The 11666-nt window shown below is 42.2% G+C and overlaps 1 pseudogene; it reads left to right on the plus strand.

The window, feature by feature from the left end:
• The first annotated feature begins 4486 nt into the window (after positions 1-4486).
• LOC127210519 (40S ribosomal protein S6-like) lies at positions 4487-5362 on the plus strand (annotated as a pseudogene).
• The last annotated feature ends 6304 nt before the right edge of the window (positions 5363-11666 follow it).

An 11666-nucleotide genomic window follows, 5' to 3' on the forward strand; every position in this document is an offset into this window, starting at 1 on the left:
ATGCATAGCAGAGACGGAAAACAAGGGCCCTCCCACTCAGCATGGGCAGGGTTACAGGAGGCCGAGGCTCCGCAGCACACAGGGCCTGCTCATGACAAAGCTGTCTGCTCTCTGTTGACTGCCCCAATAGTAACAACCTTGAATTCTTTGTCCCCTTTACCTCCTTGTTCCTCACATCCACAGACCTTCATCGTTTACCACTGCTACTGTCTATGTCTATCCCATTCCTACTAGCCAGGCCCAGAAAACAATTTGAATGCCGTTAAGTCCTTTAGATAAAGATAAGACAGCAACAATAATTAAAGATGACGATGGTCTGCCTTGTGTAGTGAAGACTCTGAAGGCAAACCCACACCAAAACTTGAATAATGCCCCAAATGAGGGAAGCCCAGTTTGTCACTGTTACAACTATCAGGAAATATGTAAAGGGCAAGTCTTAAAATGCTATTCTTGTTCCCAAAATGCTGTTCTTGTTCCCAGTCTGGGATACCGCGAAGACACTATTAAGAAAGAACCTGGGCTAAATAAGTGTATGTCATCACAGCATCTAAAGCTTAGAGAGAGAGAGAGAGAGAGAGAGAGAGAGAGAGAGAGAGAGAGAGAGAGAGAGAGAGAGAGAGAGAGAGAGAGAGAGTTCCTCTTGCAGAGGACCTGGGTTCAGTTCCCAGAACCCACATGGCAGCTCACAACCATCCATAACTTCAGTTCCCAGGAATCTGATGCCTTCTTCTGATGTCCTTGGACACAGGGCATGCACATGGTGCACATACATACATGCAGGCAAAACACTTGTATACATAAATAAATCTTTTTTTAAAAAACACTTATGAAAGACATATAACCTAAGTGCTTTCCTCATATCCAGATAAAATATCCCATAAAATGCAAAAACAGCAGAATTTTGCAGCTCTCCGGTTACTAGGGAAAGCAACCATGACAATGAACTTTCTCAGTGTCCAGCACGAAGTTCCAACAAGCCCATCAACAAATCTCCTTAAGTTGCACCCTTTTGCCTGACAGTTAATTGATTTCTTTTAAAAATCAAATTTTCTTTGTCATATCAAACCTATTACTCCAAGTTTTCCAAGAATCAAGGAGAAGCAGAAATACTGAGGTGTGGATTTGCTCATACACTTATTACAAAAGATAATAGTTAACAGTTTCCTGTGGAGGGAAGACAATGAAATCAAATGTGTATAACCTCCTGACAGCTCCTAAATTAATTGTAAAGATAAGTTTGCTGCTGATTAGCACACCAGACTCTAAAAATTTTTATTCCTTGTTTCAGTGCAACTGTTTTTACAAGTTAGGGGAGTGGTTCAGATGATAACTACTCGCTGTACTCACACATCTGCTTTTCTGGGTAGGAGTTTCACTAAGCTAAGCAAAGCTTTTTGGAATTGTACTTGAGGGACAAGACTGTAGCAAAGGTCTAGGTGACCTGAGAGATGCATCAATTGTCCTGGATAAGAAGGGAAAGTCCAGCCTGAATGGTACCCATGATCTTTGCATGTGGCCTGAGACTGTGGTCAGGTAGCCAGGCCATCTCTATTTTGCCTGCTCAGGTATTATACCTCATTCTAACTCACTAGAAAAGGCTGTCCCGGAAACTTTCACTTGAACATACACTCCAGAATAAATATTGCTCCTACAGGGCGAAAGTGCAGACCCTCTCCTCTCCATTTGCGAGTGCCTATGGCTAATATTGATCACATGGTGACAGTTTCCTTTCATGTTTGTCTTCCTCTGAGACTACAGGATTTCTGAAAGCAGACACTTCAGACTTCCGTAAAAGGAAATGCTAGAGCGATACATAGACTTTATATCCTGATCATAGCCCCCTCCTTCCTGTTTTATTGTAAATTGGTGGTGTATAAATTTATGGCTACAAAGTAATGGTTTGATATATTAATACAATGTAGAATAATTAGATTGAGCTACTCAATACATCCACTTAAATACTAAAAATTTTATGGCAAAAAATACTTCAAATTATACTATTAACAATTTTCAAATGTACAATATTATTATCAACAATGTTCATACAGTAAGTCTTAGGGGAAAATTATAGCTGATTTCAGATTTTGGAAACCCCCCTAGTTACAATATTCTCATCATTCCTAATTCTTTTTTTTTTTTTAATTTATTTATTCTTGTTACATCTCAATGTTTATCCCATCCCTTGTATCCTCCCATTCCTCCCCCCCCCCCATTTTCCCATTATTCCCCTCCCCTATGACTGTTCCTGAGGGGGATTACGTCCCCCTATATATTCTCATAGGGTATCAAGTCTCTTCTTGGCTACCAGCTGTCCTTCCTCTGAGTGCCACCAGGTCTCCCCCTCCAGGGGACATGGTCAAATGTGAGGCACCAGAGTACGTGAGAAAGTCATATCCCACTCTCCACTCAAGTGTGGAGAATATTCTGACCATTGGCTAGATCTGGGAAGGGGTTTAAAGTTTACCTCCTGTATTGTCCTTGGCTGGTGCCTTAGTTTGAGCGGGACCCCTGGTCATTCCTAATTCTTAAACTAAAATATAAATATATATAATTTATTTTGTCCTTTGGTTTTTTTTTACACTTAAATACCCAAAATATCCACCACCTAGGCACCCACAGTTTCCAGCAGTACAGATCTCTACCACGGGGCTGTACCATGGTTTATTCTAGCCAGTGTTTATTGGATTATTCTCAATTTCCATACTATAAACACCAACAAAAATGCACTTTTTTTGTATGCTTTTAGAAGAAACACCCAAAAACAGCATTACAAGGCCAGAGGACAACTTCATACATAATTTTGGTAAGTCTTCCTTAATGGTACTCTAAGAGGTTGACCGTTTTGTGTCCCTTCCAGAAACATCTGACAGTTACGATTTCTCTCACAGCTTTGCCAACAGAGTATGTGTTCCAATCTTTGGATTTTTGCCAATCCGGTGTATTTTAGTGTCATTTTAAATTTCATTTATATTTTGTGGAAAGTTCATCATCTTTTCATTTGCTTGAGGTCAAACATTTCCTGGTAATAAGTCCTTTCTGCCGAATTAGCTAGCGTGTTCTTTAGCTAAACACTGTGCTGTTTAGGAGCCATCCCTCCTGGGAGTCGTGGTGTTATTCCATGCACTGATTACTTATCTATACAAGGTCTCATGCAGTCTAGGCAGCCTCTGAAGCCAAGGAAGAACCTTAGCCTTTGCCCTCTCTTGCCTCCACCTCCCAACTGGTAGGAGCACACATATGCACCACCACGCCCACACCCAGCTTATATGGTGAGGGGGACCAAACCCAGGGCCTGGCCCGTACACTTATTTTGAATACTTGTATTTAAACTACTAAAGCAAACAAGATGAGTGATTGCCTTGTACTCCATCATGTTGCGGGAAAATGGAGAGGTTAGTGACTTCTTTACTGAACCCCAAGCCAGCAATTCAAGTAGAGTTTTTAGATAAAATATGCTAACAAAATACATCTAAAGATATGCTAATTAAATAGTTACATGCTAAGAAATCATGGCAAGAAAAGAGTGAGGCTTTGTTTTCTGTAGTTAAATCATTACATTTCTATAATAATAGCAAAAAAAAAAAAGTTTACAAGTATGGTAAAGACACTGCAGTCAATAACATACAGCAGTCTGGGATCTAAGCCAAGACTTTTTCAGGTGGTTTTCATTGGTGTCATATGGTGTGATGGCATGCACAGTGAGAAATTCTCATGTGGTGTTTGTGTTCTGAGCAAAGGCTATAACAAAGTCCCACGGTACAACATAGGCAAGTACCAGGATGAACCTCTTGAACTCAGTACACTTTTATTTTTAATTAATTGCTGGTCATTGGGCAACCAAGCTCCTACCAACCTTTTTTTATGGCAACCCCAATATGTACCAGGTCAGGACCCTCGCAGAGATTAAAGCAAGACATCCCTAGATAAAGGCAAATCAAGTGATGAAGGCTGTGCCCTGACAATGACTCCATGACACATATAACATAGTTATAAGTAAACAAACAACTGTTTTTTTTTTTCAGGTTAATAGAACCACTTTGAAGACAGCCATGTCAAAACATTCTTCTGCATTGAATTCTGGCCAGATATACTAAAGCCAAGTAAGCCTATAGGCTTTGAAGAGGGCTCCCATGACAGTGGGAGTCAGGAACCCAACAGCCAAGAAGAACCTCTGAGTGATGAACTATCTAAACAAGATTATGACAAACCTTACCAAAGACAGAGCGCCATCTAGATCCTAAGAAATCGGGACAGTCCCAGACCTACAAAGAGGTATTCATGAGGAAGCTTACACCCAAGAAGGACAAACTCAAGAGATCAGAAGAAGCTGAGACCACTTGAGAAGCACATGCCCCATCTCTTTCCCACAGATCAAAGCTGGTATCTGGTGATAATGTGTAGCTGTCCACATTTCCTGTGGTGAGTCTTAAAAATAACTCATACAGTTCTTTTTCATGCTACATCCTGGGTAGTCTGCTGTGTCAAGATGAAGCTGAATATCTCCTTCCTAAACATCAGCTGTCAGAAACCCACTGAAGTAGATGATGAATGCAAGCTTCACTCTTTCTATGAGAAAGGTATGGCCAAAGAAGCAGCTGTGGGGACTCTGAGTGAAGAGTGGAAGGGCAATGTGGCCCAAATCAGTTATGGAAACAACATCAAGATTTCTCCTGAAGCAAGAGTAAGCCAGCTGTTGAGTAAGGGGCATTCTTATTATAGACCAAAGAGAACTAGAGAGAGGAATCACAAGTCTGGGGATTTTTTATGGATGCCAATCTGAATGTTCTCAACTTGGTTGTTGCTTTTTTAAAAAATGGAGGATGAGGAGGAGAGAGAGAGAGAGAAAGGAGGGAAGGTGACAGAGAAGAATGAGAAGGAAAAGGAGGAGGAGAAAGAAGAAGAAATGAAGGAGGAAGAGGAGAAGGGGAGAAGCAGAAGAGGAGGAAGAGGAGAAGGGGGAGAAGCAGAAGAAGAGGATGAGGAGGAAGAGGAAGAGGAAGAGGAGGAGGAAAAAGAGGAAAAGAGGAGGATATTCCTGGGCTGACAGATGTCTCAGTTGGGGCCCAAAAGGGCTAACAGAATCTAAAAGCTTTTCAAACTCTCTGAAGAAGATGATGTCTGCCAATTATGTTATCAGAAAGCCCTTTAAAAAAAAAAAAGATACAAAACCCAGACCCAAAGCACCTAATATTCAGTGTCTTGTTACTCCACATGTCCTGGGACACAAATGGCAACATTTTTGCTCTAAAGAAACAACACCCTATGAAAAACAAGGAGAAGGCTGAAGAATATCCTAAACTTCTGGTCAAGAGAATGAAGGGAGCCAAAGAAAATGCCAGAACAGATTGCCAAGAGATGCTAGCTGTCCTTGCTGGGAGTGCTCACTGGAAGCTTGTACTTCTGAGTCCAGTCAGACATAAGTTTTGAAAATTCACAAGTAATCAGACTTTGAAAATAAAATCATACAAAGTTGGTGCAATTTAGTCTTTACACAAGAATTTTAGACCAGCCTCACCATATCTGCCACTTTTGATTTTCCATCTGTTGACTGTAATCTTGCTATTTAAATAGGCATGTGTTTACACCCCACCCTTTGCAGCCAGCCTCCTGGACAGAAATAATAAATGGACTACTGGGAATATTTTGGAAATGTGCCAAAACAGGTGAACACAAGACTCCTTGTGTTACCATATGCTGTAGAGTGATGGCCTTCAGCCATCCTCTTCACACAGTAGCTATGAAAACTACCAGCAATGTGACTGCCATCAGAGTCTGTAAACAGGGGGCTGCCTCCATAAAATAAAGGGAAGAATGCTTGACTCTCATCTCTGAGCATGGAATGAGATCAATTTCATGCTGTTGTTCTCTATTTTTATGCTATTGGACCAATGAGCTATATACATTAAGATGTATACGTCTTAACACACAGGTGTATAGTTTAATGCACAGGAGTGTGGCTGTAGTGATCCACCTCGGTTCTGTCACTACAGTATTACACTCTGCAATTGTCATTCTGTTGTATCTACTTTTCATAAGGTTCTTAAGGGCATGAAGTATCAAACACAGTGGTGAATTCCACAGGCTCCTTTCACTGGGCTTTGAAAATGATGCCTTTACACAATGAGACCTTCTAGTGACCGGTCTATTTTTACTGAGAAAAACTGTTCTGTTGTTGTTGTGTTGTTGTTGTTGTTGCTGTTGTTACTGTTCCTGTGGATTGCATTCATATTTAATTTTGATTGCTAACCAGAATACCTCTGTCTTTGCACAGGTAATAGTTTATTACAGGTTTTTAAATATTTTAAACAAAACTCTGCTTTTCTTTAACCGTCTAGTCAAATGTGTTCAAAGATGTATCTGCCATCCTCTGAAAAAGAGCATTCTAATGATGGGGAAAGCCAGTTGAACAATGATAGAGTAGTGATATTACTTTTATTTGTTTTCTATTCTCTTTAGTGTCAAGTCTTCCAAATAGAATATTCACTGTAGTTACCTGCGCCCCCCCCAAAAAAAATACATGAATTTTAGCAATCAAGATAAGACAGTGTGAAGAGTATTAGAAAAATGTTTTCAATAATCATAATTTTGGAACTTCTGAGAATTCCTGGGAATGGAAATACTGACTCACCCCTGAATCCTAAAGGGTAGCATTCCAGGAGTTTGGAAACACTGAAAAACTTCCTTCTATCCCTCACTGTATGTTGTAATTCTAAAGCATATTATTGTTGCTGAATAAGCATTCTTTGTTTTACTTTTTTAAAAAAGATTTTTCTATTGTGCTTTATCTGCGGAAGAGGGCACCAGATAACATTATAGCTGGCTGTGAGCCACCATGTGGTTACTGGGAATTGAACTCAGGACCTCTGGAAGAACAGGCAGTGCCCTTAACCGCTGAGCCATCTCTCCAGCCACGGTCTTACTCTTTTTAAATCACAATGTGGATGAAACTAGAGCTGGCTGGCCTAGTGTAAGAGAGCACATTGCAGGAAACAGACACAACAAGACATGGTCGCTTAATATGCATTTCTTCATTGTCTTCTTAGCTGACTCTCATGGTACATGTAGCCTTGCAATTCTGATAAAGTCTTTCCCTAACCATTTAAACCTCTTTTACTTAGAACCTATTCCACAGGGAAAATGTAGATTTTAGCCAAACACAACAGTAATAATGCATCTGTAAGTAGGATTTATCCAGCTAGGTCCATTTTCTATCTGGCTCTCCTTGTCAGCTTTCTCTCTTACACATATTTCCTGTGGTCCCCTCAAAGCCCCTCAGAGCATGAGACTTGACACAAATTGGGACCTGTGTACCGGCTCCTTATTGCTAACGTGGCTTCTCTCACGTCTCGTACAGGACAGGCTTTCAGCAGCTGGGGCTGTCAATCATAGTACTAAGTGAAGAACACAGTTGTGTTTCTTTTCCTTTTTTTTTTTTTTTTTAATCTTTTTGTCTATGTCCTCTAATCCAGGCATTTGAAAACCAGCCATAACAGCAAGTGTCTGCAGACATTCCCTAATTCGTTTGCTACACTTTCCCCCTTTGGGGGCGCTGACATGTAATAGATACTGTCAGGCTCCGTCTAAAGGATAGCAATTACAGGAACTTCCCTAGACCCTAGTATGTGTGTGTTGATAATTTATTGAAACCATCTGGCTTCAGATAGCCTACTCTGGGCACTATCTATCATATTGAGATTTTTTTTTTTCAAACCTACAGATAAATTGAAGATGCACGCAGGTTGCCCAAGCTTTCTTCTTCTCCCTAAATATTTCCATCTCGTTAGCTTTATCTTCCCTCTTGCTGTGGGTGTGATCATGTAAGAATAAATCGTACTTATAGTGAGACTTTAGCCCTACATGTCTAAGCACTCATTTCTAAATAACATGAGCATATTCCCCTACATAAGCACTTCTTCATTGGTGAACTCAGAAAAGTTCATGTTGATACAACCAGCAGCCCACGCTCAGACTTGCTTGGTTGATCCAATGAAATTCTTAAAGGCATATCTCACCTTTACATGCAGGATCCACTCGAGGGTAACATGTTGCATCTGTTGCCATGTTTCTTTATTCTACACAATTCTCATATGAGCCTGCCTTCCTCCCTCCCCTCCCCCCACCCCCTTGCTTGCTCTTTAATTGTGACAGTGTTTCCAAGAATGTCCTGTGTGAAAATGTTCAGTTCATGGACTTTCCTAATTATCTATCTTCCTGTGCTTTGATTTGGGTTCATCACTTTTTGAAAAGATTTGGGCAACACCATATAAAGGATGTTTCCTTTTCATTATGCTTCATTAGGTAGCTTAGGTGTCATTTTTAATGGTACGAATTTTGATCAGTTAGGTAAGAAGGAATCTGGCAAATGTTCTCATTGGAAAGGTACTTTTTCCTTTTGGGGTTTGTAAAATAATAGATGATACGTTGAGATGGTGTGAGTATGTTTTTCCCTGAAAACTTCTCACCCACTGGCTGACGGCCATTGAATGACATTTGCCTATCCAGGCCATTACAACATTGGTGGCAAAGTAAAAATGTTCAGATGTTCTCTATGTGTTCTTTGTGATTCTTTGGGAAAGAGAATGTTTCCCTTTATCCCAACTAAGACCACCTCTAAAAGCAAACCAGTTTAAACTAGTAAAGTTTGCGATTTTGTTGCATTATGAAATACTGCAATCACAAGTAAGAAGTTATGATGTACAAAATAATAGTTTTTAGCTGCCGGTCCTTTTAGTTAAGAATTAATAATACATCCCAAGTATTATTCAAGCAAAATAATTTATACTGCCATTCTAATAAATTATAGAAAATCCACCTGTGTTCTTGATATTTTCAAGGACTTGAGGCAGTGAGAAAGCAAGTGCTTTTTCTGATTACATACCTCCTCTTGTGAAGGGCCCAGATCGAACTGAGGCTGAAGCTAGCTCACTGAGGGCAGTTAAAGGAAGGGAGGGGGCGGTGGTGAGAACTGCAGGCTGCTCATAAATACTATGGTGACAGCAGGCTCAGGTGTTAAAAGAAAGATTATGGCAAGAAGCAGCCCAGAACGCTGTTGGAGTTAAGTTAAGCTTGCAAGTAGAGTAGATATAATATAGTCAAATCGGCCTGTTTAAGAGGCAGACATGGACTTGCGGGGCGGGGACGGGGGGGGGGGGGGGAGGAAAGGCCAGTGTCAGCCAGATGGCTTTTCCTAAGAAAAAACCCTGGGGAACGACATTACTGTCTTTTCATCTATTCTTGCTTCTAATGTGCCTAATTATGACGGACCGACTTCTAAGAATGGCTTCTCAAAAGCCTCCACCTGCTTCAAGAAAGAGACAACCCCCCCCCCCCGCCCCGACCCTGACTGCCCCTAAAGCGAGGAATTAAAGACACGAGGTAACCGAGAACAACTGCATCTACGTGGAGGTCCCTGTGACAGGAGCTAACTCCTTGACAACAGCTCTGAGCTGCTCATGTAAGCATGAGAACAAAGAGAGCCCAGGATCAGTAACAGCTGCCAAAACACCAGAGAGTTCGAGAACTCCGAGGCTAACGGCCAGTAAGTAAGCGGAGGTAAAGAGCGAAGCAAGCCAGAGGGACTGATGTGGGCTCCCATGTACTACCGCTCCCCTCACCGTGTAGCCAGCTCACGAACTGTGTGCGAGACGGGCCAAAAGACCAGGCACTGAGAGTGGGGGCCCCAAATTGGCCAACTAATGAAACTACCTCAGTCTTTTCTAGATTAAGTTCAGTGACATTTTGTCTGCTGGGAACACCTCTCAACTTTCTCATTTTTCCTTAATTTTTAATGAAGTTTGACTCAACCTCGCTGATTCCCACGTGCTCTTTCATGGGTGTCAGGCTACAAGCTCAAGAGTCACAGCCATGTCAGTTGACTTGGGATGGTCACTGCATTTCCGGTACCATCAGTCCTTGGCTCAACTGGACGGAGAAAGGTCCCATTGTTCTCAAAAGCAGCTTCCAAGGCAAGACCACCTGTTTTGCGGTCCCTTCCACATGGAGTCGGTCCTCAACCCTCCCCTGCCCCTGATCCTTCTGCTCCACAAAGAGGGCGTTTACTCCCCCACTCAGTCTAACAGAGGGCTCCGAACCTCTGGGACAGGCACAGGGTACCACACACGTGGGGTGACCTCAGCCACTGTTCGTGCACAGCTAAACCTATGATCGCCCAATAATCAGGTCAACAGCCATGGTCGCTCTCCCTGTGTGTGTCATTTCATCTGCCTCCCTGTCTCCTCACCTTGCAACCCATCTTTGCATCACCTTCAGTAGCGGCCCTTCAGGACTTCTTTCCCTACTAACACCAGACGGCCTGTTCCTCCTGGCCTACCCTAACTTCAGGGTAAACCTTAGCTCTTCCTCTTGGACTATTTGCTCCTTAAGGTCACTTCCTCTTTCCTCTTCCCACCACGCAGAGCTTCCAGTAGGGAAAGGTACTAACCTGCTGTATTGCACCACAGCTATTTTTCACTCCTGGAACTTTCTCCTGTGACAACTTAGATAATCATCTGACCCTTTAGGACAGGAAAGCCTGTGGAGTCAGAACTGCAGATGTGAGGCAGAGCATGCTGATTCCCAGAAGCTGGGGTATAATAAACACTGATCTTCTCAGGAGACATTCAGTCAATGTACAGGGTCAATCCTTACCTCAGCTCACTCTCCTCCTCCCCTTCCCCCTCCTCCTTCTTGCTTCCCCCCCCCCCCCCCCGTGTGTGTGTGTGTGTGTGTGTGTGTGTGTGTGTGTGAGAGAGACAGAGAGAGAGAGAGAGAGAGAGAGAGAGAGAGAACAATATACACACTTACTTTCTATTCACATTTTTCCTGCCCACAGAACTTTGCACGGGGACTGGGTAGCATTTGCATTAGGACAAGAGGGAAGTTGACAGTCTAACCCAGCAGCACAGAGTGGCAACAGCTTTTCCTGAGCCACTGGATCTTCTCTCTCTTGGTGCACAGAAACTGGCCTGATGCCATGATCCTGAGAACCAGCTGCTGAACAATTACAAAAGAGTACTGACTAGGAACTAGAGGTCATGTCTCAGGCCTCTGGCCACACATCTAAATATTTTCAAACACACACACACATATACATGTACACACACAGGCCATTACTCCATATGTTAATCCGTTGTGAGGCCTTTTATTGGCGAATTACATTTTTAACTGAAATGTTAATAAAGTTCAGTGAGTGAGTTTGAAGAAATACTATGGTTTGGAGGTGTCCCCTCCCCCAAATTCCTACGTTCCAACATAGATACAAAATGGTGTTAAAGGTAGGACATTCAAGGGAGAGTTAAGTCAGAAGACACTGTCACCAGGAATGGGCTCATGTTCATATTCTGAAAGTGAGTTCATTAACACAAGAGCGGGTTTGTTGCAAAGCAAGCTCAGGTCCCACTGCCCTTGTTCTTTCATACTCTTCTGTGCTTCTGCCCTTGCCAGATATGAGCCCCTAGATCAGAAATGCCCATGCCTCCAAAGGAGAAGAACTGAATTTCTGTTCTTTATAAACTACTCACTCTCTGGCGCTCTGATGCAGCAGCACCAACACACTTTATGCAGCGATGAGAAGAGGGCACAATAGGAAAATAAAAGGCAAAAGTGGGCCCACTGAATTTTGACATTTTTTATTGGGTTTTTTTTGTTTGTTTGTTTGTTTGTTTTTC

This window comes from Acomys russatus, chromosome 28 (genome assembly GCF_903995435.1).
Source record: "Acomys russatus chromosome 28, mAcoRus1.1, whole genome shotgun sequence".
NCBI lineage: Eukaryota > Metazoa > Chordata > Mammalia > Rodentia > Muridae > Acomys > Acomys russatus.